The sequence below is a fragment of the Pimephales promelas genome, chromosome 18 (assembly GCF_988280905.1).
Source record: "Pimephales promelas chromosome 18, fPimPro1.hap1.1, whole genome shotgun sequence".
Classification (NCBI taxonomy): domain Eukaryota; kingdom Metazoa; phylum Chordata; class Actinopteri; order Cypriniformes; family Leuciscidae; genus Pimephales; species Pimephales promelas.
The window spans coordinates 888,991-914,015 of record NC_142786.1 but is presented as its reverse complement, the minus strand read 5'-3'; the positions used below and the strand labels follow the sequence as shown (position 1 = coordinate 914,015).

Sequence of the window (25,025 nt, the reverse complement as noted above, 5' to 3'; positions counted from 1 at the left end):
AGTGATCCGAGAGGGGGAGGGGGAGAGAGAGAGAGAGAGCAGAAACACACCAACATGAGATCCACTGATGAACGTCCTGAGAACGTTTGCACAACCTCTTCAGAACAAAACAACTGCAGTGTGTGTGTGTGCACACTACATCTCACACACAGAATATTTACTTTATGTTACGAGAATGTTCATAAAAGTCTAAATGATCAAATAAAGGGTTTTCTGTAAAAAATATTGCTGGTTTAACTTAAAAAAATTAAGTAACCTAGTTGCCTTAAAATTTTAAGTTCATTGAAATGGAAAAAAGATTGATTTAATCATCAGAAACTTAAAATATTATGTTCTCTGAACTACATAAATGATCTAAGTTGATTTGACAAAAGAAAAATCATGTTGTGATTACAAATCATGAAAATATTTTTTTTTTTACTGTGTATATATTAAAGAATAAAATCAAATAAATAGATTAAAGGGGTGGGTTATAGTTAGGGGAACTTAACATACAAATTTAAGCCTGTGATAATAAATAAATACATATTTTAACTTAACTTTACACTGTAAAAAAATATTGTTGGTTTAACTTAAAAAAATAAGTAACCTGGTTGCCTTAAAATTCAAAGTTGATTGAACTGGAAAAATTGAGTTAATACAATGAAGGAGATTGATTTAATCATCTGAAACTCAAAATATTATGTTCTCTGAACTACATCTAAGTTGATTTGACAAAAGAAAAATCATGTTGTGATTACAAATCATGAAAAAATTTTTTTACTGTGTATATATTAAAGAATAAAATCAAATAAATAGATTAAAGGGGTGGGTTATAGTTAGGGGAACTTAACATACAAATTTAAGTCTGTGATAATCAATAAATACATATTTTAACTTAACTTTACACTGTAAAAGAAATGTTGGTTTAACTTAAAAATTAAGTAACCTGGTTGCCTTAAAATTTTAAGTTCAAATTGAGGAGATTGATTTAATCACCAGAAACTCAAAATATTATGTTCTCTGAACTACATAAATTATTTAAGTTGATTTGACAACGAAAAAAAATGTGATTATAAATCATGAAAATATTTTTATACAGTGTACATCCAAACAATGGAAGTCTATGATATATTGTTTATAATTCTCCTAAATAAATAAATGTTCCCAAATGTCGAAACGTTCACAAAAAAATTGGCTTTTAAAAATGACTGTATATACAATAAAATAACACAAAATAAATAGTTAATATCGATGGTTTAACTTAAAAAAGTAAGTAACCTGGGTTGCCTTAAAATGTTAAGTTCATTGAAATGGAAAAAGTGAGTTAATACAATGAAGGAGATTAATTTAACCATCAGAAACTCAAAATTATATGTTATCTGAACTAAATAAATTATTTAAGTTGATTTGACAAAAGAAAAAATGTTGTGATTACAACACTGTAAAAAAAATATTGTTGGTTTAACTTAAAAAAGTAAGTAACCTGGGTTGCCTTAAAATTTTAAGTTGATTGAACTGGAAAAAGTGAGTTAATACAATGAAGTAGATTAATTTAACCATCAGAAACTCAAAATAATAAGTTATCTCAACTAAATAAATTATTATAAAGTTGATTTGACAAAAGAAAATATGTTGTGATAACAAATCTTGAAATATTTTTTTACAGTGTGTCATTGTTTTGGTCTGTAGTGAGTAAGAACTTAACATAAAACAAAGGAATTCTACGATAACATTTATTATAATAAATCAATCAATCAAGTAAAATAATAGTGTGTGTGTGTGTGTATGCAGTGTAATAATCTCTCAATTTACTATTTTTATGTATTTAGCTCTATACTTTTACAGCATGTCAACAGTTCAGGAGATTTCCACGCAGTGACTCGAACATCTGAAGACAAAGTTTAGCGGATAAAACAACCTCATCAATAACACCCACATCCATTATTATCCCACAATCCTCTTTAAAACGCTGCCGATCTCCCAGCGAACGGCCTCAATCGGGCCTTCATTAATCTTGCACCTCCAGTGGTTCTGTCCGGCCCGGTTCTCCCTCAGAGAACTAATGGAGCAGAAACGCAAACAGAAAGCACAACAAACGCTGAATGGAGAGGCGGCTGTGAACAGACTCAATGGTCTCTGAGGATCCCAGCCTCACTTTAACCTCCAGCATCTCCTCATGTTCACCGCAGGGGCCCGGAGGCCATGCTAATTAATGGGCCCGCTCTCGGGCCCCTGGACCAGCCTCAGATCCAGTGTAATGAACGGATTAAGTGTCTGTATTAAGACCTATTTAACCTCCAGCGCTTGCCCTGTTTCAATGCGTATTAAAGAGCTCTTTAAACAGAGTGGCCGTCTCAATTAAGACACACAAAGACTAACACGCAGAAAGAGTTGTGTGTGTGTGTGTGTGTGTGTGTGGGAGGGGGTTAAGCATCTGCCCAAAGCACACACAGAGAGAGAGATGATGCAATGACATCAGGAGTCGCAGCGTGTGAATGCTTGCACTGCAAAAAAATGACTCTTACTTTGTATTTTTGTCTCGTTTTCCAATACAAACATCGAAACATCCGTAAAGAGGAGCTGTTATGAGGTTTGCAGATCAGTGTCAGTGTTTCTGAACTCCTGAAACGCCTTCGTTAGTCTTGAGTTCCTCATTCCTCATTATAATAATTCATACGCAGAATAAAGGGGCGGGGCCTGGTTGTGGTGTGTTAAACTGGCGGTCGACCGATAACTCTGAATCAACATACACCAATTCTACATTTTTCTAAATGTCATAATCATCTATTAACAGACAAGTATTCATTACTTTAATGAGCGCATTATTTCTGCCTTAATTATAACATTGTTTAAATTAATACATTTTTAGTCAACTGTGATTTGTATGTGTACATTTCTGAAATACATTCCTCAGACTCTGAATTGTAATGTGGACTCAAATAAATGTGAATTGAATTGAATATTCAGTATTTTTAATATTGATACGTTTTCCTGATTGGCCGACGTGTTAGAAGCGGGACTTTTATTTTGATTCGATTTCCATCTAAAGTATAAGTATGTTTATTTTAAAGATTTGTTTTATGTTTGATTTCGTATTTATTTCTAATTCATTAAATAGTAATTAAATTTAATATTAATTATTATTATAGGGCTGTCAAACTTAATCGCATCCACAATAAAAGTTTGTGTTTACATGTGGGTGCACTGTGTATAATTATTTTATATATATCTATAAATACACACACATGCTTGTATATATTTAAGAAATATTATCATGTATAAACTGTATATAGATTTATATATAATTTATATTATATGTAAATATAAATATTTTATATATAAATAATATTTTTTTCTTAAATATTAATCTTAAATATATAAAATAATTATACACAGTGGACCCACATATATTATGTCAACACAAACTTTTATTTTGGATGCGATTAATTGCGATTAATTGTTTGACAGACCTAATTATTATTAATCGGCTTTATATCGGTCGGCCTGCTATCGCCGTTACGAATATCGGTCGACCGCTAGAAAGGGGCGGGACATTTCCCAAACACACTCGAAGCTCTTGACCAATCACAACACACTGCTCCAGCCGACCAATCAGAGCACAGTGTGCTTTTCAGGAGGAGGCGCTTCATAGAGACAGGCACTAAACTGAACGTTACTGACAGACTAAATAAAATAATTCAGAAAATCAAAGCCACAAGTTGAGTTCCAAATTTGAAGTTACAAGGATTTAAAATACCATTTCCACAGAAACCATGTCCAATGACGAATTGTTTCGAAGTGTTTCATTTTTTTCTAGTTAATAGACATAAATATCTGCCAGTGGGGTCAAATAAATAAACTTATTCTTCAAACCCCGCAGACCGAAATTTGTTCCTGTTTAAAGCATAAACTCACTTCACTTTGTCACATTTTTCAGAAAACAAGACTCAATATCTTCATTAACTTCTCAAGTTAATGCATCTTGAATGTTCAGATATTTGTACTGGAAAATAGTTTTTTTGTTTTGCAGTGTGTGCGTGTTAATTCATGCATGAATATGATATGCATACCTCATATCTCAAGCAGAATCAAGTCAACCTCTCTTTTTTGACTGTATTGCTAGCAAAGATTAAAACATACATCTACTGAATTAAACATTAGTAGTTGAGTTTAAACCAAAGCTGGGATCTTTCATCCAAGCTTGTAAAAGTGCAGCAAGATTATCGTGTAAAGAATGAGATCAGATCAAATACTAGACAAACGCAGAGCCAGCGAAATACAGACGAGAAGTGTGATGTTTGGTGCAATGCTAATGGATGATGGGTGTAATGACAATAAACTAGAATCAAATCTAATATCTAAAAGACAATCTGAGCTCTTTATACTTAATTTGACTGCACAAACACAACAAAATGTGTCTCATATGAGCATACTTCACTATAATACAAATCCTCCAATACTACACCCTAAAATTGTTGGGTTGTTTTAACCCAACTTTGGGTCAAATATGGACAAACCCAAACGTTGGGTTAAAAATATAATAATAAAAACTTAACCCAATGGCTGGGTCCATATTTGACCCAATGTTTTTTTAAAACAACCCAGCAATTTAGTCAAAGCAGATGCTTATTATTCAGAAGAGGAGTTAAAACTACAAGATTCAATTCTAGTCAGCTCTATTCAATGACAAAAATTGTGCTTATTGTACACATATAAAAAGATTATTTCTAACACTAGTTACAAAAAACTCGTGAAACGCGTGTTTGATTTAGTAACTCTTATTTAGTTTAGTTGTGTTTTCTGAATTGGGCGTTGTGACCACTTACCAAGTTGAATAACTCAAAAATAATTGTCTTTAAAATGACAGAGTTTCGCAGACACATCCATATGCATGTTTTACACACACACACACACACATAGTGAAATCTATTTTCTAAGTTGATCTCTCGAGATGCTGCAAAGCGCAAGGAAGGTGTCATGCCAGATCCCCTACCGAACAATACTTCCATTGTTCACTTCGGTAAAGCAAGCTGTCACTGAGGCACGCTTCCCTCTTGTCTCTTTCTGTCGCCCACCATTCGTTTGTTGGTGAGGCGATGTGGGCCCGATGTGGCCCCAGTGGGGGGCCAAAAACGTTGCGCGTGGCAGGGCCCTAAATTTAGACGTTTCTGCAAGTGCAAAGTCAGTGATGGGCTTTTTTTTTTTTTTTTTTTTTTCTGAACCCTCACCGATTCACACGCAATTAACAATGACCACTGACCGGTAACGTCAGCGTTATAGGACGTTCCTCGGAGCCGCTAAGTGAGATTATATTAAGCGCTTGTTATAATTCTCCCTCTTTTCTCTGTTCGTTTAACAATAGGCCTGTTTCACACATAGAAGAGAGGGCTGGAAAGTGTTAATGAGCCCGTGGATCTCAGGACGAGATACTCCGCGCTAACACACACACACACACACACCAATGTTAATCCCTATCATTACGCAGAAACCTTTTCGTCTACACCGAGAGACCTCAGAGAGAGTGGCACTGGCCACAAACACACTTAACCCGGGTTTTCAGTGTTCGGAAAAACAAGCAGTAAGTGTGAAGTAAACAGAGGACTCACGTTAAAAACAAGCGCATCCGTCGACTGGGAAGCGCCTGTGATCGTAAAATACTCAAAGAACACACTCGATCTCTCGCACTTCAGCTGGAAGGCATGATTTAAAGAGTTTGTTCACTCAAGAATGAAATTTATGTCAGTAATTAGGGCTGGGTAATAAATATCGATTTCTCGATATTAATTGATTCTCATTTTTACGAACCGATATCGATTCTTAAAGAATCGATTAGTCATCCTGTGGGACATTGTATCGCGGCTGCGCGCATCCAAAAAAATCGCAATAATCTTTGTCCTTTGTTACTATTGATATGAAACAAACTCTCAATTTTCAAATTACGTCCATTTTCTTTAGAAATTCAAAAACATAAATAGCGTTTTGTCGCTGTGGCGTGAGATCGCTCTGGAGAAGCAGCAGCGCTGATCTCTCTTCCGGCTTAATAATACCAGTCACAGCGCCAAATAAACATGAATGAGCATCTGAAAGTGTGTTAAAGATCGAGTACAACTTATCCAAATCCGGATCATGTCACATTGATTCACTCAATCAGCGTTTCAACCGTGGAAAGACGTCAGTTAAACAGCTTGTAATCAATGTGATCCTTATATTTACCTCAGAAAACCCACATAAACTCGTTAGTCAGCTAGAAAAAAATATATAAATATATACACCATATTACATATGCATTATAATCTTAATGTTCTTCCATATTTAATGCATATTTGAATAAATCTGGCAAGTTTTTATGACAGCCATCATTTAAATGTTTATATTTCATATGATCTTCTTATTATAAAAATAAATAAAAGTGTAATTTAAGTGTTTGTATAGCTACAAAACAGTTCATTATTACCTTCATAGCTACAACTTGACTCCCATAGTTTACAGCATTTAAGAGATTTGATTCCCTTGAGAAAAATGGCCATTTATTGTAACTGATATCCAAAATAATCGATATTGAATCGAATCTAAATCGAATCGAATTGCAAGCTTGTGAATCGAAATCGAATCGAATTGTGAAATTTGTCTCAATACCCGGCCCTAGTAATTACTCTCCCTCATGTGGTTTCAAACCCGTTAGACCTTCGTTCATCTTCAGAACACAAATGATGATATTTTTGACGAAGTCCGAGAGGGTTTCTAACCATAGACAACAACTTCACTGCAACTTTCAAGGCCCAGAAAGGTAGTAAAGACATCATTTAAAAATAGTCCATGTGATTTCAGTGGTTCGACCTTAATCTTGCATGTCAGTCTCTGGTGCTGTGGATGTAGTGTAAACACTGCAGCACTTCCTGGTTCTGCATCAGAACGCTGGCTCACTATTGGCCGAAGCTGGTCACGTGACCAATAGTCCAAATAGATGCGCTAGACTGTTAGCGAGCCGGCGTTCTGACGTAGAACAAGGACGTCAAGAGTGTAGGAGACCTGGCACAGAAGAGAAGAAATGGTTGAATAAAGTCGTTATTTTGGGGTTTTATTGCGCTTCATAACATTAAGGTTGAACCACTGGAGTCACATGGACTATTTTAAAGATGTCTTTACTACCTTTCTGGGGCTGGAAAGTTGCAGTGGTGTTTCTGCATATGGAGGGGTCAGAAACGTTTCTGATTTCATCCAAAATATCTTAATTTGTGTTCCGAACGACATGAGGACGAGTAATTATTTAATATTTAGTAATAATATTTTATATTTGGGTGAACTATCCCTTTAAATCGTGCTAGAATTCATCCAAATGGATGAATTCTGACGCCTCCAGTCACAAAAATCCCTCCTCCATCATGAGGCATTACCGTACCTCACACACAACCCTCCAAAAACAGCTTTAAAGTCTCTGCCGCGGTTGAGTTAATTAAGCTAACGCTAAGCCAGACCCATGATTCCTGTCAGAATCCACGAAACGCGAACCTCCCCACTGGCCGAGTCTTAAACCGAACACCATGAGACCCATCAGACTCCATTAGGCTCTAGCACGCTAGCATGTTCCCGCTAGCCCCCGGGCCTGCGCGAGGGAGGGGCTTGTGGGATGATTGACAGCTGACAGTAGGGAAAGTGAGTTGCAGTAAGAGGCTCACGCTTGAGAAGCGGTTAACGGCAGATGAGAGGTGACATCGAGACACACACGCCGAGATCTGCGTTCCTCTCTTCATTACACACTCCAGTGATACTGTCACTCACGCTAGCAATCACAAGAAGCAAGGACTGCTGGGAAGAGGTACGGGACGCCGGAACGCGTGCTGGTGTGTGGAGCGGTCACTTCAGAAATTAATATGCAAACATAATATAGAGCTCATGAGAAAAACAAACATCATCATTTCTAGGTTTTACGACGAGTTAGGTTGCCTCTCTATCAGCTGAACCAGTCTGGTCGTTCTCCTCTGACCTCTGACCTCTGGCATCAACAAGAGATTTCACTCACTGGATGTTTCCTCAAGTTCAGATCATTCTCTGGTTGTGTGTGAAAATGCCAGTTTATCAGCAGTTTCTGAAATGCTCGTCTGACACCAACAATCACGGCGCGCTCAAAGCCACATAAATCACCTTTATTCCACATTCTGAAGACATCGCTGAACTGAGCGACTCTCTAAAGAAGAGCGAGAGATTATATATTTATAGATCAAATGATTGATAGATAGAGAGGGAGAGAGAGAGAGAGAGAACAAGCTGTGGTTTAACACCTAGACGAGGCTCGCATCCTAATAACAGCTCATCTGAGAGAGGAAGAGGAGAAGGAGGAGGAGGAGGAGTGCATGCTGGGGGATTCCTCTCGCTGGTGATGGTGTCTGATGGAGGGTTTGTGGTCACCTCTTGACTGCTGTTCTCACACACACTTCAACTCGTTCAGCTAGAGCTGTGTGTTATATTTAGCCCAGTTACTCTACTGAATTTTGAGAGAACTACTCTCAATCCATCTGTCCAGTGCTACTGTGACATCATCACCCTCCTCTGTGACATCACGGGGTAAGTCCGAGCAGAGTAGAGTAGAGTAGAGTACCGTATAGAGCAGTGTAGAGTAGAGTGCAGTGTAGAGTTGAGTACAGTACAGAACAGTGTAGAGTATAGAACAGTGTAGAGTACAGTGTAGAGTACAGTGTAGATTTGAGTGTAGAGTAGAGTACAGTGTAGAGTACAGTGTAGATTTGAGTGTAGAGTAGAGTACAGTGTAGAGTAGAGTGTAGATTTGAGTGTAGAGTAGAGTAGAGTACAGTACAGTAGACAGTACAGTAGAGTGTAGAGTATTGAACAGTGTAGAGTACAGTGTAGATTTGAGTGTAGAGTAGAGTACAGTCTAGAGTAGAGTGTAGAGTTGAGTACAGTACAGTAGACAGTACAGTAGAGTGTAGAGTAGAGTTGAGTACAGTACAGTAGACAGTACAGTAGAGTGTAGAGTATTGAACAGTGTAGAGTACAGTGTAGATTTGAGTGTAGAGTAGAGTACAGTGTAGAGTACAGTGTAGAGTAGAGTAGAATACAGTGTAGAGTACAGTGCAGAGTAGAGTTGAGTACAGTACAGTAGACAGTACAGTAGAGTGTAGAGTAGAGTCCAGTGTAGAGTAGAGTAGAATACATTGTAGAATACAGTGTAGAGTACAGTGTAGAGTGGAGTGTAGAGTAGAGTACAGTCTAGAGTAGAGTGTAGAGTTGAGTACAGTACAGTAGACAGTACAGTAGAGTGTAGAGTAGAGTTGAGTACAGTACAGTAGACAGTACAGTAGAGTGTAGAGTATTGAACAGTGTAGAGTACAGTGTAGATTTGAGTGTAGAGTAGAGTACAGTGTAGAGTACAGTGTAGAGTGTAGAGTAGAATACAGTGTAGAGTACAGTGTAGCGTACAGTGTAGAGTAGAGTACAGTTTAAAGCAGAGTGTAGAGTACAGTCTAGAGTAGAGTGTAGAGTAGAGTTGAGTACAGTACAGTAGACAGTACAGTAGAGTGTAGAGTATAGAACAGTGTAGAGTACAGTGTAGAGTACAATGTAGAGTGTAGAGTAGAGTAGAATACAGTGTAGAATACAGTTTAGAGTACAGTGTAGCGTACAGTGTAGAGTAGAGTACAGTTTAAAGCAGAGTGTAGAGTACAGTGTAGAGTAGAGTTGAGTACAGTACAGAAGACAGTACAGTTGAGTGTAGAGTCCAGTGTAGAGTAGAGTGTAGAGTACAGTAGATTACAGAGTAGAGTAGAGTATAGTGTACAGTACAGTATAGAGTAGAAGACAGTGTAGAGTAGACTAGAAGAGAGCAGAATAAAGTAGAGTAGAATACAGTAGAAGAGAGTAGAATAAAGTAGAGTAGAATAGAGTAGCATAGAATAAAGAAGAGTAGACCAGTGTAGAACAGTGTAGAATAGAATAGAATAGAATAGAATATCACCACGTGGATTTCTTCAAAATCTTTCCCTGTAAATTCAAGCAAGTAATTTGTTTCCATGACATACAAAAAACATTTAAACTTAAATTGAAGGCTAAATCACTGTAGAGCTCGAGAACATGTCTGATGTTCACAGGGATTTTGCTGGTGATGTAAAATTAAGATAATTGATGAATATTTAAAGGCACTTTAGAACAGTTTCATAATTGGTTTTGGTCTCCTGTGTCGAATGTAAGAATGTGTTTTTATAGATCCTTTTTATAAATCCAACATATTTTTATAAATCCTTTCTTTTAAAGTTGAGGAGAAACTTTGCTGTAGAGTTGGTCAGCGTGCTTCATTTCAGCGAACCAGCTCAAAGTGCTCATTAATCAATTTAAAATGACAATGACAACATATGTGCTATATAATATTTAAATATGTGTGCATGTGTGTGTGACTGTGTGTGTGTGTGTGAGTGAGTGTGCGTGTATTTGTGTGTGTGTGTGTGTGTGTGTGTGTGCTTGAGTGTGTGTATGTTTGTGTGTGTGTGTGTGTGTGTGTGCGCGGTGAAACAGCAGACAGATCAGGAGGTGATAATGAGCTCTACTCATACAGTGAGTGTGTGTGTGTGTGTGTGTGTGATTGAGTGCTGTCACTCATTCTGTCCGTCACCAGCTCTGATCGGCCAAATGGTAAAGATCAAGCGCCTGGCGTGAGCAGACGGGCTCCCAGACGCGCTGATGTCACATCCTGTGGCCCCCGGCCCTGTCATATGACTCAATGCCCCCTACTGAGGGCCCGAGAGGTCCCACACCACACACACTCTGTACTCGCACGAAATGTGGGCAAATACACTCCATAATGACACACTGATGGGCAAAGACTGAAGACACAAACACTTTACCACGGTAAATCACTGTTTACACACACGTAAACCGCACAAACACACAACTCTTATTAGCAAATCATCAAATTAATGCAGCCAGTGGACACCGCAAAAAAATAAAATAATTTTCTTATTCAATATTTTGTCATATTTTTCAGTACAAAATCTAAACATTCTTAAATCAAGATGCAAGCAAAGTGACATAGGATATAAAGTGTTATTCTGGATAATGTTTGTTCTTAAAACAACAAATATCTGCAATGAGGTCAGAGAGATAAACTTATATATTTATTTTTCTGAGCCCATTGATAGATATTTTCTTGTTTTAATCATAAATTCACTTCATTTTGATACATTTCTCAGAAAACCCTTTGCGTTATCTTGATTTAAGAATGTTTAGATGTTTGTGCTGGAAAACAGAAATACAAAGAAAGAAAATAATTGTTGAATCCATCTTTACCTTCTGCATTTATTCCTGTTTCAGATCCACATCAATGCATAAATCCTCAGATCCGTCCTGCGTCCACTGATCGAAGACTCGTCTGGACAACACAAAAGCAATTATGCATGAATGAAACCAAAAATAAATCAAAACATAAAAATACATAAATCAAAAGGTAAAACATAAAATGTATAAACAAAAATGAATCAAAAGATCAACATAAAAGCAAATAAATAAATTAAATTAAAAATCAATCAAAACATAAAACATATAATAATAAATAAACAAATAACTAACTAAACAAACAAATATAAATATAAAATTATAAATCAATCAAAAATAAAGCATAAACTAAATAAATAACTATACAAATAAGAAGTACAAGTAAATACACACATTTAAAAAGATAAGACATAAAATAACAAAAAACAAACAAAAAAATAAAATTAAAAATCAATCAAACTTTTTTTTTTACTTTTATTAAAAGTTTTATAATTTTTGTGCTGCACTTTGGTTTCAACATCTGGTGTTTTAAAATTTGCTTTAGAAATCAATAAGCTAAACTAAAATAAAAAACATAAAATAAACTAAAATCAATCAAAAAATAAAACATAAATAATTTTTTTAAATCAATCAAAAGATAAAACATAAATAAATAAAAAGTATACATATATCTAAAATAATTAATAAATAAATAAATAATTAAATTATCAAGCTAAACATAAATTATATAAAAAAAATTATATATATATATATATATATATATATATAAATTAAAAAAATCATTCATAAATAAATAAATAAATAATCAAGCAAAAGATAAAACATGAAATGTATTAATTAATTAAAAAATAAATTGTTATTTTACAGATTAATATTCTGTATTGCTATAATGATATTACTGGTTGAATAACTTCCTTTTTTCTATTAGATCCAGAGCTAATCTGAAGCCTCACTCTCTTATAATTCATAATCATTTACACTCAAATCTACATTTTATATCCATTTACTAACATATTATCCTGTATCTGGCAACACCAAAATCAAGGGTTGACGCACACACACACCCACACTGATAAAATGTACTGTAAGTTGCATCAGCCAAATCCTTAAATGTAAATGTAAAGTAAATGTATTTGTTAAAACAGCTATTGCGAACCCAAGACTTCAACGATGCACTTTCTCTCTGAGAGTTTTCGTAGGTAACGTCTGATACACACGATTCTGTAATACTTTTTCTCAAGTACGTATGAGGAATCAGAGCTCATTATGGACTCTGGAGATGTGTCTATTCATTAGCTTCAAGAGGGTGTCATGCACATGAATTATGCTAACAGGATCTAATTAGCAGATGCAAATGAGGTTAGTCAAAATCGTAGAGAAAAGACAGAAGAAAAGCTCCATGGGAGAGTTGGAGCGCCACAGCCCACGACCGCCCCCACGCTGGGCACCAAATGTGATGGTTCGCCCCTGCTGATCCCTTACAGGAGACCGGACCGAACCATCAACACGGGGGGAGGAGGGTTCGACAAGGAGGAACTCGACCCGACGCATGGAGGGAGCATTGGATAAATGGATGGATAAATGGCCGGATGGAAGGAAAAATAAATGGATGGATGGATAAATTGATGGATGGATGGTTTTATGGATGGATAAATTAATGGAAGGATGGATGGATGGGTGGATAGATGGATGGATGGATTGGATGGATTGTTGGGTAGATGGATTAATTGGATGGATGGATAAATAAATGGATGGATGGATGAATTGGATGGATGGATGGATGGATGGAAGGTTGGATTGATAGATGGATGTATTGATGGATGGATTGATGGGTGGATGGAGGGCACCAAATGTGTGATGGTTCACCCTTGCTGATCCCTTACAGGAGACTGGACTGAACCATCAACATGGGGGAGGACGGTTCGACAAGGAGGAACTCGACCCGACACATGGAGGGAGGATTGGATAAATGAATGGATAAATGGATGGATGGAAGGATAAATAAATTGATGGATGGATAAATTGATGGATAGATGGTTTTATGGATGGATAAATAAGTGGAAGGATGAATTGGATGGATGGATGGATGGATGAATTGGATGGATGAATTGATGGGTGGATGGATGGATGAATTAGATGGATAAATTGGTGGATTGATGGATGGAAAGATGAATGGATGAATGATAATTGAATTGCCTTTTATTAAATTTATTTTTATATTCAATTTTATTATATTCAATATTCAATCAAATTTATTTATTTATTCAATTATTATTTCAAAATAAATAAAATATCAATCAAAAATAAAATGAAATAAAAACAATTAACTCCATATTTCATAGTAATTCATATAAAAAATAAAAATAAAAATAAACAATACAAATAAAAAATAAAAATAAATAAATGGCTAGATGGATAGACGCGAATAAATAAAATATATAAATGAAAGAATATAAGTTAAATAAATAAAACTTAAGTTAAATCAAATCAATTTTTTTTTCATTTTAAACAACTATTAATAAATATGGTTTATTATTGTTTTTACATTTAAAAAATAAACCATCGCAAACATAAGTAAACAATCTCACATAATAAAATAATGTACACTCAATTCAAAATAAAAAGTAACAATTTTCATATTTACAAATAAAAATAAAATAATAAAGCCAAAAATAAATAAATCAATCTATAAAATCAAGTAAATAATAAAGTAATAAAGTAATGTCCCGCATGGCCATAAACACACGCTGCTATTGGCTGAACCGTTTGCTTTGATTCTGTTGAATTGACAGTTAATCTAAAGTCATAAATGTGGAAGATTTCGCAGGAGCCGAAGGAACTCCGGAGTCCGGATGCGAGAAGAACTCGCCCACCAGCGCCTGCCATCATGACATCAGCGGGCCCGGCTCCAGGCTGCTGGCACGGCCGTGTGTGTGTGTGTGTGTGTGTGTGTGGGTCAGAGCGTCTCGGCCCGCGAGCGAAGGGTGCGCTCGACGACACGAGGCTTGACCCCTCGATGGGAACGTTGGGAGGCCAGTGACCGAGGATAAACGCACACAGAGAGACTGTGGCTACCCTTCCTGTGACCGACAGGGCCGAGAAGGCATGCCAGCATGTGTGTGTGTGTGTGTGTGTGTGTGTGTGTGTGTGGCCGTCATCGTTGAGTGAGCGCGGCGTGTGTGTGCTGTGCCAGGTTACCACATGAAGGTGAAATCAGTAATGCAGCGGATACAAACACAAACACAAACACACGAGTCACAAAACACACCAGATATTCAATCAACTCTTCTCAAGAGTTTGCTTCATGTGGCGTGGATGAGAACGCAAAATATTTAACACAAAATTACATGTGAAAATATTCACAATGGAAAAATTAAATTAAATTAAATTAAAACTAAAAGAAAGAAAAGAAAAGGGAGGAAATCAAAGCAAAACAAAACAATAAAATAAATAAATGAAATTACATTAATAAAAAGATAAAATAAAGATAAAATAAAATTACATAAAATAACAAATTACATAAAAAAAATACAAAATTTAATTTAATTTAATTTAATTTAATTTAATTTAATTTAATTTAATTTAATTTAATTTAATTTAATTTAATTTAATTTTTGGTTTCCAGCATTGGACAAGTGGTTTGGATGGATGAAATAAAAACAAAAACATCTCAATATTTAAAATAAACAAAACATAATAAAACATATAAATTATATAAATTAATTATATAAATATATAAAACAATATATAATATGAAAAAAAACAATAAAATAAATTACTATAAAAACATTAAAAATCAATAAAACATAAATAAATAAAACCTTTTTTATTTTGGTGTTTTTTTAAGTATTTCCTATTAAACCGGGAAGTTCTGTTTTTAATAACCAATAGCCCATATTTTCCATTTACAAGGTTTACAGTCATGAATCGCTACTTACTTTTGCTAGTTGATGGCAGGTGGCGTCGGGGGAGGGTCGTTCTCGTTAGAGAGCATCTGATTACAGGATGAGTCATCAATCAGAATTGTCCATTTTTTCTAGAAGAGAAAGACTAAATTGTAATACGAGTTAAGTGCTAAAAAAATACTTGTCAAAGTTTACTAGCATTTAGTGGAGCTCAAAGCTAAAACACACGGATTGTACCCAATAGAACTAACTTACACTGATGTTCACTCGGAAAACACAATCATATCAGTAGCGGAACGCAACATTTCGGGCCAGTGAAATTCTGTTGTGGGCGGGGTTAAAAACCTCAGATTTACATGAATTTAAATTGAAAATTGAAATGGAAACTCTGGGCTTCTGCTTATGAAGCAGATTTAGGATATTACTGTACGCGTGCCAACAGAGTCATAACGTTCAAGAAGAGAATGAGAACGAAACGCAGAATGAATATTTTTACCTTCATACCCTAATCAAACCATTTCCACTAAATATTCCTGTCACTTTACTTTTTTCAAGATTCATCCAGTTACACTTTACAATAAGATCTCGTTTGTAAACATTAGTTAGTCTAAACCAACAATACAATATATTTACAGTGTTTATTAACCTTGGTGATGCTGAACTGTAAATAGTTCATGTTGTGAAAGCGAGTCCTGCACCTTCAGTTCTGGTGTGTGTGTGTAGATGTGGCTCGGGTCTCTTCAGGGCATCATGTGACACGAGATGAGGCAGCGAGTGTGTGTGTGTGTGTGTGTGTATGAGTCACAGCGCTGCTGAGCCGCAGGTGGGTTGAATGTTCTGGTCACCCACACACCTCTAGATCAGATCATTTAACCAGAACTCACCACAGGTGAACCAACCCGCACACATGACTGCAGAACAAAGGTCAACTAACCACACAACACACACACACCCACGTATACACACACACACACGTGCGCAGGGCCTGTTCTAGCCCTATGGTTGCCCAAGAGCTTAATACTTCAAAAATACTTCAAATTAATGATTAAAAATGCTCGTATAGTCACTCAAAGACTTCAACAAGCAAATGATGACTATGAGTCGTTCATATAAATGCAACAAAGAACGTCCACGGATATTTCCATCAGGCGTAATGATCCTACATAGTTGCATTGTACAAATACATTTTATCACTAATCATTCACCAGTGGATAAATGACAATAACCACCACCACTATTATTATTACTAATCTATTAGGCTGCGAGGCTGAGGGGGTTTCGGGGGTTTGTCCCCTGTAGGAACATTTTGTGCATTTTAATGTTAAATTCATGGATCTGGTGCACTGAGAGCTCCAACACATATTCAGTGCTCACACCTGTTCTGTGTCTACATTACACTATTACATAATAATAGTTATGATATTAATCCCATGAGGCTCTACTGTAAAGCAAATGCACTGAGAAATAAAGGAAACTTTTTGTACAAATTTCTATACTTGAAAAAAAGTTATACCCAGCGCCACCAATTAAGCAAAACAAAACGAATGGGCCGAGTTTAATGGGACGTTAAAGGTGCAATGTGTGATATTTCTGATTGATCTATTTCTCAATGAACTGTAATGTTTTTATTACCTTTTATAGAAATTGCTTTTAAAAATATGCTTATATCCATTTTACTATCTGAAATATCCATTCAGTGCAACTTGTTTTAAGTTTTTTCAAACTCCCTCAAGTAATTATATATTAAAGGGGACATATCATGAAAATCTGACTTTCTCTGCGTGTAAGTGCCATAATCGCTCACTTTTACCGACTGAGAAAACGTGAAAAGAGAAACCCAGACCAAGTAACGTTCCCTGCAAGCATGTCAAAAAATAAGCCGAGGTCATCTTTTAATATTACCGGTGTTGTGCCGAATTATTACCCCCTGGCATTGGTTGGTTTAGGATTATTTGTGGGGGAGGGGTTAGGATTAGGGGCGGGTTGGGATTAGGCAATCAGGTACTGACTTTAACGAGGGGGGTAATAATTTCCAAATTAGGCACAACACCGCCCCTTAATCCGCACGTTTATAATGTTAGCGGCCCTTAATCTGCACGTTTATAATATTAGCGGCCCTTAATCTGCACGTTTATAATATTAGCGGCCCTTAATCTGCACGTTTATAATATTAGCGGCCCTTAATCTGCACGTTTATAATATTAGCGGCCCTTAATCTGCGCGTTTATAATATTAGCGGCCCTTAATCTGCTCGTTTATAATATCAGCGGCCCTTAATCTGCACGTTTATAATAACAGCGGCCCTTAATCTGCACGTTTATAATATTAGCGGCCCTTAATCTGCACGTTTATTATATTACCGGCCCCTAATCTGCACGTTTATAATATTACCGGCCCCTAATCTGCACGTTTATAATATTACCGGTCCCTAATCTGCACGTTTATAATATTAGCGGCCCCTAATCTGCGCGTTTATAATATTAGCGGCCCTTAATCTGCACGTTTATGATATCAGCGGCCCTTAATCTGCACGTTTATAATATTAGCGGCCCCTAATCTGCACGTTTATAATATTAGCGGCCCCTAATCTGCACGTTTATAATATTAGCGGCCCCTAATCTGCACGTTTATAATATTAGCGGCCCCTTAATCTGCACGTTTATAATATTACCGGCCCCTTAATCTGCACGTTTACTATATTACCGGCCCCTAATCTGCACGTTTATAATATTAGCGGCCCCTTAATCTGCACGTTTATAATATTAGCGGCGCCTAATCTGCACGTTTATAATATTAGCGGCCCCTAATCTGCACGCTTATAATAATAGCGGCCCCTAATCTGCACGTTTATAATATTAGCGGCCCCTAATCTGCACGTTTATAATATTAGCGGCCCCTAATCTGCACGTTTATAATATTAGCGGCCCCTAATCTGCACGTTTATAATATTAGCGGCCCCTAATCTGCACGTTTATAATATTAGCGGCCCTTAATCTGCACGTTTATAATATTAGCGACCCTTAATCTGCACGTTTATAATATTAGCGGCCCTTAATCTGCACGTTTATAATATTAGCGGCCCTTAATCTGCACGTTTATAATATTAGCGGCCCTTAATCTGCACGTTTATAATATTAGCGACCCTTAATCTGCACGTTTATAATATTAGCGGCCCTTAATCTGCACGTTTATAATATTAGCGGCCCTTAATCTGCACGTTTATAATATTAGCGGCCCTTAATCTACACGTTTATAATATTAGCGGCCCTTAATCTGCACGTTTATAATATTAGCGGCCCCTAATCTGCACGTTTATAATATTAGCGGCCCTTAATCTACACGTTTATAATATTAGCGGCCCTTAATCTGCACGTTTATAATATTAGCAGCCCCTAATCTGCACGTTTATAATATTAGCGACCCTTAATCTGCACGTTTATTATATTACCGGCCCCTAATCTGCACGTTTATAATATTAGTGGCCCCTAATCAGCACGTTTATAATATTAGCGGCCCCTAATCTGCACGTTTACACACACCAGCCGACATTCGGTTCTGCGAGCGCCAACAGAGACGAGTTCCAACGCACTGGAGAAGATCCAGCAAAGCCTGCAACTGTTCTGTGGTCGAGCACAAACGACATTGAACACTATTGACCAGAACACATCACCGCTGTCTTATAAACACCTCAGGAACTGTGGACACTTGTAGAAGAGTTCAACATGACGTAAATCAATGTAACTCCACAACTACAATACATAGCCTACACGTATCCACTAACCCTTCAGAAGCGTCTAAAAGTGAGTCTCTCCGTACAAGGCTGCACTCGCTGCCTTACGGATCAGTGAGATTGGCCTGTTTTGTTATTGCTGGAATCTCTGAAGCTTGTGTAAAGGCCCCGCCCTCTTCTGAACGGGGGCGGAGCTGCAGCTCATTTGCATTTAAAGCGACACAGATAAAAACGGTGCGTTTTTGCTCACACCCAAAAAGGGGCTAATTTGACAAGCTATAATAAGGCCACACTTCCACATAGCCGGGTATTTAGAGAAACAAATATACTGTGTATAATTCCTGTAACTGTGTGTGTGTGCTATTGTGTAAATGAGTATGAGTATCAGATGTGAGGGGTGAGCATGAACAGGCAGAGTGAAAATGAAAGCACAGATTTGTGGTGTTCAATGCAGCCCACCACAAATGTCGCGCGCTCTCTCTCTCTCTGTCTCTGTCTGTCTTTCTTTCTCTTTCCCTGGTCGTCTCAACACCTCCCACTCTCAGGTTTAGAGGCTCGGTGACCTCATGTAGGACTCCCCCCCGCGCGGGTGGAGGGTGAAGGTGTGATTCTGAGCTGATTGATGCTTCTGCATAAGACTCGAGCTCAGGAGCCGTTCTTATTCATCACACACACACAAACACAAACACACACGCATCAGGGCTGACGTGACGCCATGAGCTTTGCCAGGAGGGCCCGTCCCAGCCGCCAGCCCTCACGATCACAAAGGCTTTTCTCAAGTACCCAAACACACCCACACAAGAAGCATTAATAAACTTTCGGTTTCTGGCTCCTTTAACAAAACTACAGAATAAAGAGTTCTTTGTGCAACTTAAAAAGGTTTTTGATTCATCTCCTTATCTGACATTTTTCAACTCTAAACTGTCTTAATAATCAATATTTGGATAATATAGATTGATAATGATCTTTAAAATACGGATTGCATTGATAATAATCCTCAATCTATGGATTGCATTGATAATAATTCTCAATATATGGATTGCATTGATAATATTGCAATAATAATCTTCAGTACATAGATTGCATTGCTAATAACCCAACATATTTGGATTGCATTGGTAATAATCCTCAATATATGGATTCCATTGGTAATAATCCTCAATATATGGATTGCATTGGTAATAATCCTCAATATGTGGATTGCCTGTTTCACACATTTAACTTCTATGAACTGCATGTTTCACAAACACATTTAATGACATCATGGGACACTTTTTCAGACTGAAACTAAACGTTGTCAATCATAATTTGAATATTGTGCGTGACTTGATGTTGCTTTTAAATGGAATTATGAAGAAAACATGCACCAATGTATCAATCACAATAAGACCAGAAACATGAATTAATGGAATATTTTACCCAAAAATGTAAATTCTGTCATCATTTACCCTTGCATAATTCCAACCCTTTATAAATATATGATATTTTGAATTGTCTTTTTCTCTCCATATGATGAAAGTCAATGGGGTCCAAATTAAATGATGACTGAATTTTAATTTGGTGAAAAATCTCTAAAAATATAAAGAGCATGAATTGCAATGCATGTTTAAGGAAGTAAATAGATGTAATTATAGATTGATTTCACTTTAACCTAAACCTATTGTACAGTTACAGTTAGTAATACTGATGGTAAAGATATGCATGTACTGTAATTGATCTTTGCACCCCCGAAAAGAAAGAAATGATCCACTCATCCATCTCTGAATCTCTGTGTGGATCTGATTTAATCTCGTGTAGTTGTGCATGAACACCTGAATAAGCAACACGTCTCTCTCTATGTGTGCCTGTCATGTGTGTTGCTGTGCGTTTAAAAACACATGCGGTTTGTGGGTAAAGGAGAATCTGGGGGTTGCTACACAACAGATTTGTATTGGAGAAAAAAAAGGACATTAACACCAGGTCTGAGTCCAAACTGGGCCGGCTGTTTCTAGGATGAGAGGTCCAAATCCTACAAGCCAAGACCTCTCTCTCTCTCACACACACACACACACGGGCAGCATGTTCAGGGAAGATCGCATGTGTCTGGACTACCGTCATGGCTAACCTACAAGCACAGAAGGAAACGCAAACACCCAACAGACGATCCAAAGCAACACACTCCTGTCATGTGCTGGTGGAATTTCCCCACAGCAGCTGATCTGAGAACAGCCTGGACTTTCTCTCGCACTCCACTTCGCTCGAGGGACAGCGATTAGTAGTCGTGTTTCAAAGGACCACGTCAAGTTGGATCGTTTGAGTTCAATTAGCTAAGATTCATCAAATTAAACAAAAAGTTTAGAGGCGAGGGCTTTGATTTTGATGAATTGGATTGAATGGATGGATGGATGGATGGATGAAAGGATGATTGGATGGATGGATGGATGGATGAAAGGATGATTGGATGGATGGATGGATGGATAGATGAAAGGATGATTGGATGGATGGATGGAAGGATGATGGATGATTGAATGGATGGATGGATTGGATGGATGAATGGATGGATAAAAGGATGATGGGATGGATGGATGGATGGATGAAAGGATGATTGGATGGATGGATGGATAGATGAAAGGATGATTGGATGGATGGATGGAAGGATGATGGATGATTGAATGGATGGATGGATTGGATTGAATGGATGGATGGAAGGATTATTGGATGGAAGGATGGATATATGGATGGATGGATGGATGGATTGGATTGGATGATTGGATGGATGAATGGATGGATGAAATGATGATTGGATGGATGGATGGATGGATGAAAGGATGATTGGATGGATGGATGGATAGATGAATGGATGGATTGGATGGATGGGATGGATGGATGGATGAAAGGATGATTGGATGGATGGATGGAAGGATGGACTGAATGGATGGGTGGATTGGATTGAATGGATGGATGGAAGGATTGTTGGATGGAAGGATGGATATATGGATGGATGGATGGATGGATGGATGGATGGATTGGATTGAATGGATGGATTGGATGGATGGGATGGATGAAAGGATGATTGAATGGATGGATGGATTGGATTGAATGGATGGATGGAAGGATTATTGGATGGAAGGATGGATATATGGATGGATGGATTGGATTGGATTGAATGGATGGGATGGATGGATGGATGAAAGGATGATTGGGTGGATGGATGGATGGATTGTATGGATGGATGGATGGATGGATGGAAGGATGATTGAATGGATGGATGGATTGGATTGAATGGATGGATGAAAGGAAGGATGGATGGATGGATGGATGGATGGATTGTATTGTATTGTATTGGATTGGATTGGATAGATTGAATGGATGGGATGGATGAATGGATGGAGGGATGGATTGATTCATCCAAAAAAACAATACGTCTATTGAGAGTCCCCATTTAGATAGCTAAGTCAATGTGCATGTGTGTGTGTGTCTGTTTATCAGGAGTGCCTGCTGTCATCGGGCCTGTCGGGTGTGTGTGTGCGGCTGCTGGAGACCCATCTGATCAGCGTCTGAAACTGATCTGAGTCCAGTCGACAGGCGGCCCGTCCAGACTGTTTTACACCATCTCAGATAAATACACAGACCTCTTCTGTCCTGCACCTTCAATATTGAGATTCTCCTCATCAAAGACCAGCGATTCGCCAAGCGAGACGCCACTGATGACAAAGACGTCTAGAAATGAGAATATGCTATGTTGGGATGAACCAGTATGGAAAATATGGCCTATACTGAAAATGATGTTTTAATATCTGATAACTGATATCAATGACAGGGTTTCTCTTTTTTAGTGATCAATTTCCAGGACTTTTTTTATATATATAATATATAAATATAAAAGACAAGGATCATCAACTAAACTAATATATTCCCCTCTCACCAGATGTATGTAGAAGACATACAGTTTAAGCCTTAACTATTAAACCAGCTGTTTGATAATTGCTCTTAATAATTCAATACAGTGTAAGAATCCATCACCGACAGCTGTGAGACACAAGAGCAATCTAATGGACCGACTCATTTAACAGCAGGTTCGTCATGTTCTCGGACATCGAACGCTTGGTTTATAAGTGTCCTTTGACGGATGCAGCCTCTGAATGAGACACTTCCTGATCGTTTGTCATTGGCGTTGTTTTAATTTATGATTACAAATAAGCTCTGCCCCTCATGCTATACACGTACCCGTTTCCCCGACACGTTCCCCTACTGTGCTCCTATTGGAGTCTCCTACAATATGCATCCAAGGTAAAAAAAAAAATATACTGTAATCAAGCTGCTCTGCTCTGATTGGTCAGATGACCCAGTCTGTTGTGATTAGTCAGGAACCAAACGCTCATTATCATATGTGAATCTCAGGTCTTGATCACAGTGATGAGAACAGTAAAGATGGCGAGGGTTCAGCTACAACTAATGTTTGAGGGCGTGGCTAAGAGACGCTGTTCAGCCAATCAAGACCATTATGCAAATTAGTAACAAACCTACACAAGTTCAGCTACAACTACAATGTTTGAGGGCGGAGCTAAGAGACGCTGTTCAGCTAATCAAGACCATTATGCAAATTAGTTACAAACCTAGACAAGTTCAGCTACAACTACAATGTTTGAGGGCGGAGCTAAGAGACGCTGTTCAGCCAATCAAGACCATTATGCAAATTAGTTACAAACCTAGACAAGTTCAGCTACAAGTAATGTTTGAGGGCGGAGCTAAGAGACGCTGCTCAGCCAATCAAGACTATTATGCAAATTAGTAACAAACCTACACAAGTTCAGCTACAACTAATGTTTGAGGGCGGGGCTAAGAGACGCTTTTCAGCCAATCAAGACCATTATGCAAATTAGTTGACTGACAGTTCAGAATCGATTCTTTCTTTTAAGAGACCAAAACTCAATTTATCTGCACTTTGATAAATCAGCCACATTTTACTCACTCATCCGAATTGGTCGTGAGATAATGTTCGAACATCCTGAAAAAAACAATAATGGCACTTTATCACACAGAATACACTAAAAGCACAAGCATGACTGGTATTAACCCAAAGTTATGATCCAAACCTTGTTTTTTCACAATTAGTTCAACTGACACGAGTATATTAATATTAAAAAAAGCACAATAATGGCACTTGATCACACAGAATACACTAAAAGCACAAGCATGACTGGTGTTCACGTGACGTTATGATGTGATATATATCCTCAATCAGTTGAGCGGAGTGCACTGGTTTCAGACAGAGCGAGGCCTGGGATTCCCTCTCTCTGTGGGGTCAGGTTTAAAGCAATAAACATGTCTTCATAAGCAGCATATGCCTGAGTAGGCTGAGAGTCGGAGAGATGTGTGTGTGTTTCATAGCGAAAGGTGTAAAAACCTCTGACTCACAGAGACGGGCCTGACGGGCTGCTCCTGCGCTTGAACTGCTGTGGAGAAACGTGTCCACTCGTTCGTCCCGGAGACAGAGAGGGAGAGAGAGAGGCTGGAAATGCAGTTTCTGAGTCAGAGCTGGAGATGTGATAAAAGCCCTGCTTGTTCCCGGATAACAGCACTCGTGGGCCGCCGACACCGGGCCGCATGCGGGACTCACCGCGTGACCCCTACAAAGTGCACACACACACATGTTGGTTTACCTATACGTGTGAGGACCTCCATAGATGTAATGGTTTGTAATGGTCTCTGTAAACCTGCCCATCACACAAATCTTTCTGCATTTTTACATTTTCAAAAAAACACATTTTATTATGTTTATTAATCAATTTTCCTTGTGAGTGAAGTCTTCACAAAGTAGGGAATATCAGGTTTTACTATTCTTGAGGGGATATCTGCCCATTCACACACACACACACACACACACACACACGAGAGAAAAACCTTAGTTATCTTGGCCAATTAACACGTTACTCTCAAAAAACACTCTGAGACTGATTTCTGAACAGCATCTACTCTTTCTGCAATATTTAGTTTACACACACACACTGCATCGAATGCAAATGCTCAGCAAAAATGTTCTTTGCATTGTGGGACACATTATTCTTTGCATATTGCACGTATTTTTGGCAATGTGCTGAACCTGCCCTGATTCAGATTACAGTGTTGTTTTAGTATCGAAATGTGAT

At 37.6% G+C, this 25,025-nt stretch overlaps 1 pseudogene; it reads right to left on the bottom strand.

Annotated features, from left to right (window-relative positions):
• The window catches only part of LOC120475258 (uncharacterized), a 44,487-nt pseudogene that overhangs the window by 10,696 nt on the left and 8,766 nt on the right, over positions 1–25,025 (bottom strand).